This window comes from Rutidosis leptorrhynchoides, chromosome 3, assembly GCF_046630445.1.
Source record: "Rutidosis leptorrhynchoides isolate AG116_Rl617_1_P2 chromosome 3, CSIRO_AGI_Rlap_v1, whole genome shotgun sequence".
In the NCBI taxonomy this organism is placed as follows: Eukaryota; Viridiplantae; Streptophyta; class Magnoliopsida; order Asterales; family Asteraceae; genus Rutidosis; species Rutidosis leptorrhynchoides.
In genome coordinates this window covers 357146523-357153217 of record NC_092335.1, presented here as the reverse complement: position 1 = coordinate 357153217, position 6695 = coordinate 357146523, and positions in this window count along the sequence as shown.

The following is a 6695-nucleotide window of genomic DNA, read 5'->3' as shown; positions in this document are numbered from 1 at the left end:
TACATATTAAAACACTACATGTATATACATTTTAACTGAGTCGTTAAGTCATCATTAGTCATTACATGAATGTTGTTTTGAAACCTTTAGGTTAATGATCTTGTTAAATGTTGTTAACCCATTGTTTATTATATCTAAAAAGATGTTAAATTATTACATTATCATGATATTTTGATATATTAATATATCTTAGTATTGTAGTGACCCGAACTTTTCCATATTTATATATATTAATTGAGATTGATATTTACATGACTAAATGTTTCCAACATGTTAAGCAATCAAACTTGTTAAGACTTGATTAATTGAAATAGGTTTCATATAGACAATTGACCACCCAAGTTGACCAGTGATTCACGAACGTTAAAACTTGTAAAAACTATACGATGACATATATATGGTTATATATATAGTTAACATGATTTTATTATAAGTAAGTATCTCATTAGGTATTTTAACAATGAGTTATATACATAAAAATGAGACTATTAAATTAAGAAACTCAAAAACGATATATATAACGATTATCGTTATAACAACGTCTTACTAGGTACATATGAATCATATTAAGATATTGATACACTTGGTTAATTATGTTAAATGATAAGTAAATATATCATTAAGTGTATTAACAATGAACTACATATGTAAAAATAAGACTACTAACTTAATGATTTCGAAACGAGACATATATGTAACGATTATCGTTGTAACGACATTTAACTGTATATATATCATACTAAGATATATTATATATTATAATATCATGATAATGAAACAATTTAACATCTAATTTGATATAATAAACAATGGGTTAACAACATTTAACAAGATCGTTAACCTAAAGGTTTCAAAACAACATTTACATGTAACGACTAACGATGACTTAACGACTCAGTTAAAATGTATATACATGTAGTTTTTTAAATATGTATTCATACACTTTTGAAAGAATTCAAGACACTTATCAAAATACTTCTACTTAACAAAAATGCTTACAATTACATCCTCGTTCAGTTTCATCAACAATTCTACTCGTATACACCCGTATTCGTACTCGTACAATACACAGCTTTTAGATGTATGTACTATTGGTATATACACTCCAATGATTAGCTCTTAGCAGCCCATGTGAGTCACCTAACACATGTGGGAACCATCATTTGGCAACTAGCATGAAATATCTCATAAAATTACAAACATATGAGTAATCATTCATGACTTATTTACATGAAAACAAAATTACATATCCTTTATATCTAATCCATATACCAACGACCAAAAACACCTAAAAACACTTTTATTCTTCAATTTTATTCATCTAATTGATCTCTCTCAAGTTCCATCTTCAAGTTCTAAGTGTTCTTCATAATTTCCATAAGTATAGTTTCTTAAAAATCAAGAATACTTCCAAGTTTGCAAGTCTACTTCCAAGCTTTCTAATCCATTCCAAGTAATCATCTAATATCAAGGAACCTTTGTTATTTATAGTAGGTTATCTTTCTAATTCAAGGTAATATTCATATTCAAACTTTGATTCAATTTCTACAACAATAACAATCTTATTTCAAGTGAAAATCTTACTTGAACTGTTTTCGTGTCATGATTCTGCTTCAAGAACTTTCAAGCCATCCAAAGATCCTTTGAAGCTAGATCCATTTTTCTCATTTCCAGTGGTTTTATCCAAAAAACTTGAGGTAGTAATGATGTTCATAACATCATTCGATTCATATATATAAAGCTATCTTATTCGAAGGTTTAAACTTGTAATCACTAGAACATAGTTTAGTTAATTCTAAACTTGTTCGCAAACAAAAGTTAATCCTTCTAACTTGACTTTTAAAATCAACTAAACTCATGTTCTATATCTATATGATATGCTAACTTAATGATTTAAAACCTGGAAACACGATGAACACCATAAAATCGGATATACGCCGTCGTAGTGAAATCGGGGGCTGTTTTGGTTTGGATAATTAAAAACTATGATAAAATTTGATTTAAAAGTTGTTCTTCTGGGAAAATGATTTTTCATATGAACATGAAACTATATAAAAAAATCTTGGTTAAACTCAAAGTGAAAGTATGTTTTTCAAAATGGTCATCAAGATGTCGTTCTTTCGACGGAAATGACTACCTCTTTAGTAATTGACATGTAACTTAAATTTCTGACTATAAACCTATAATTTTTCTGTTTGTATTCTTAAATTAGAGTTCAATATGAAACCATGGCAATTTGATTCACTCAAAACGGATTTAAAATGAAGAAGTTATGGGTAAAACAAGATTGGATATTTTTGATCTTTTTAGCTACGGGAAATGTTTAACAAATCTATACAAATCATATCCTAGCTTACTTATATTATATTATACATGTATTCTAATATATTATGTAATATTGAGATACCATAGACACGTATGCAAATGTTTTGACATATCATATCGACCCATGTATATATATTATTTGGAACAACCATAGACACTCTATATGCAGTAATGTTGGAGTTAGCTATACAGAGTTGAGGTGGATGCCAAAAATATATATACTTTGAGTTGTGATCTAGCCTAAGACGTGTATACACTGGGTTGTGGATTGATTCAAGATAATATATATCGATTTATTTCTGTACATCTAACTGTGGACAACTAGTTGTAGGTTACTAACGAGGACAGCTGACTTAATACACTCAAATCTTTAAAACATAATAAAAATGGTTGTAATTATATTTTGATCATACTTTGATATATATGTACATATTTTTATAGGTTCGTGAATCGATCCGTGGCCAAGTCTTATTTCTGAGGAAGGAAATATCTGTGAAAGTGAGTTATAGTCCCACTTTTAAAATCTAATATTTTTGGGATGAGAATACATGCAGGTTTTATAAATGATTTACAAAATAGACACAAGTACATGAAACTACATTCTACGATTGAATTGTCGAAATCGAATATGCCCCTTTTTATTAAGTCTGGTAATCTAAGAATTAGGGAACATACACCCTAATTGACGCGAATCCTAAAGATAGATCTATTGGGCCTAACAAACCCCATCCAAAGTACCGGATGCTTTAGTACTTCGAAATTTATATCATATCCGAAGGGTGTCCCAGAATGATGGGGATATTCTTATATATGCATCTTGTTAATGTCGGTTACCAGGTGTTCACCATATGAATGATTTTTATCTCTATGTATGGGATGTGTATTGAAATATGAAATCTTGTGGTCTATTGTTACGATTTGATATATATAGGTTAAACCTATAACTCACCAACATTTCTGTTAACGTTTAAAGCATGTTTATTCTCAGGTGAATACTAAGAGCTTCCGCTATTGCATAATAAAATAAGGACAAGATTTGGAGTCCATGTTTGTATGATATTGTGTAAAAACTGCATTCAAGAAACATATGTCGATGTAATATATTTCTATTGTAAACCATTATGTAATGTTCGTGTGTAAACAGTATATTTTAGATTATCATTATTTGATAATCTACGTAATGTTTTTAAAACCTTTATTGATAAAATAAAGGTTATGGTTGTTTTAAAAATGAATGCAGTCTTTGAAAAACGTCTCATATAGAGGTCAAAACCTCGCAACGAAATCAATTAATATGGAACATTTATAATCAGTATGAATGGGAAATTTCAAGTATGATATATATACAGTTAAATGATGTTACAACGATAATCGTTACGTATATGACTCGTTTCAAAATTCTTAAGTTAGTAGTCTTGTTTTACATATGTAGTTCATTGTTAATATACATAATGACATGTTTACTTATCATTTATTGTGATTAAACATAGTGTAACAATATCTTAATATGATTCATATGTAATTAGTAAGACGTTGTTATAACGATAATCGTTATATATATCGTTTCGAGTTACTTAATTCAATAAACACAATTTTATGTATATAACTCATTGTTAAAAATACCTAATGAGATACTTACTTATCATAATATCATGTTAACTATATATATAATCATATATATGTCATCATATAGTTTTTACAAGTTTTAACGTTCGTGAATCACCGGTCAACTTGGGTGGTCAATTGTCGATATGAAACCTATTTCAATTAATCAAGTCTTAACAAGTTTGATTGCTTAACATGTTGGTAACACTTAATAATGTAAATATTAATTTCATTTAATATATATAAACATGAAAAAGTTCGGGTCACTACAGTACCTACCCGTTAAATAAATTTCATCCCGAAATTTTAAGCAGTTGGAGGTGTTGACGTATCTTCTGGAAATAAGTGCGAGTATTTCTTCTTCATCTAATCTTCTCGTTCCCAGGTGGACTCGGGTCCTCTACGAGCATTCCATCGAACCTTAACAATTGGTATCTTGTTTTGTTTAAGTCTTTTAACCTCACGATCCATTATTTCGACGGGTTCTTCGATGAATTGAAGTTTTTCGTTGATTTGGATTTCGTCTAATGGAATAGTGAGATCTTCTTTAGCAAAACATTTTCTTCAAATTTGAGACGTGGAAAGTGTTATGTACAGCCGCGAGTTGTTGAGGTAACTCAAGTCGGTAAGCTACTGGTCTGACATGATCAATAATCTTGAATGGTCCAATATACCTTGGATTTAATTTCCCTCGTTGACCAAATCGAACATCGCCTTTCCAAGGTGCAACCTTAAGCATGACCATCTCTCTAATTTCAAATTCTATATCTTTTCTTTTAATGTCGGCGTAGCTCTTTTGTCAACTTCGGGCGGTTTTCAACTGTTGTTGAATTTTATATGATCTTCTCGGTAGTTTCTTGTATTATCTCCGGACCCGTAATCTGTCTATCCCCCACTTCACTCCCAATAAGAAGAGGAAACGAAAGAATGAAAACTCCAAACTAGAAATTGGAGTATAAATCGCAGCAAATAGAAGAGAGCATTAACTGTGGATGACAATGATTATAGAAGACAGAAGCAGGGACATCGAAATATAAGGGAAGATATAAAACCCAACAACCATTCAGAAATTATAAACCGTATATGTCAATGTATATAGAAACATAAAGACACGGGAGAACTAGAAACACTATAAACCCAAGAGTATAGTAGAAGTAAATAGATTCTTCCGGTGGTAGATGAAAGAGAAGAATGATAGATATGAAAGTTAAGAGTATAACGAGGATCAGAACGGGATGGAGCATATTGACGAATACTTTAAAGTATGAACCAAGAGAGAGAGAATAAGCGGTGTGAGTTGTGGAAAATAAGGAAACGAAAGGGGTGGATTTATAGTGAAATATTCGACAGAGCAATCGAAAAAGATTATTGTATTTAATAAAAGAAGATCCTGATTTCCTTAATCGCCGAAGAACCAAATCTTATTACGAAGATTTTCTTTAAATCCCATGAATTTCGGAAATCAATCATAACTACGTCATCGGTTAAAACAATTCTACATTTACTCATTTCACTCTCTTGCTATAGCTTCACTTATACACTTCGCGTAATCAAATTGTTTTATCTATATTACTCAATGATGATAAAACTCTGTTTATCAACTCATATTCGTCAGGAAAACATTTTTATAGTTAGCCATGACAACCTCAATCAAATTTTGGGACGAAATTTCTTTAACGGGTAGGTACTGTGATGACCCAGAAATTTACGACCAAATTTAAACTTTAATCTTTATATGTTTCCGACACGATAAGCAAAGTCTGTAATATTGAGTGTCGAAAACTCTGGAACAATTTATATGAATACATTTGACTTTGACTCTTCCCGACGATTCATGAACTATTGTTTGTAAATAAATATGTATACGTATATAAATGTAATTACAAGTTGAAAATATATTTGTATAATGTTATTATTACTTTTGCTATTATTAATATCGATATCAAAATTATTAATAACACTAATCTAATACGAAAATAGAATACATGTAACTTGATATATCTTTCATATCACTTATATTATTACATATTATTATCATTATTAAGAAATACTAGTATTATTATAAATTAATATTAATATTATCATATTTTGTAGTAACATTATAAATATTATTAGGAGAATAATTAAAACTATAAATTTACATTTAAAATACATTATCTACCATTAGTAAGACTTATCATATTATTATTTTATTTTCATTAGTAAATAATACATTATGTCATTTCTATTATTAATAATACTATTATTATCAAATTCACCAAAATTATTATTATTGTAACTCATTATTATTACTCTTATTATTATTAATATTATTATCAATTATTAATATTATTAATATTATTATTATTATTTATTAGTATTAATATTATTGTATTATTCTTATTATTAATATTTTTAGGTTAATTATTAATGTTAATTAGATAAATTAGGAATCTGATAAAAAAATCGATCGTACGAGTTTGTTACCCAAATTTTGTCAAATTCCTTCCTTTCACTATCTGGACAATTCAATCCAACATACAGATCAAACAAAATTAGTTTAGGGTCACATTCAACTTTATATTGGATTCGTTTTTCTACTTACTGATTTATAATTCTGTCGACCCCTTTCATTATTATAAAATCGACCCATTAAAGTGTTAAGTAAATGTATCCAACTTCTATCATCAACTTGGTACTTCTTTTCCTTTCCGACTGTCAAGAACCACCATTACCACCATCACCATGAGAAGTCACGACAACCATAAACCATCAACAAAACAAAT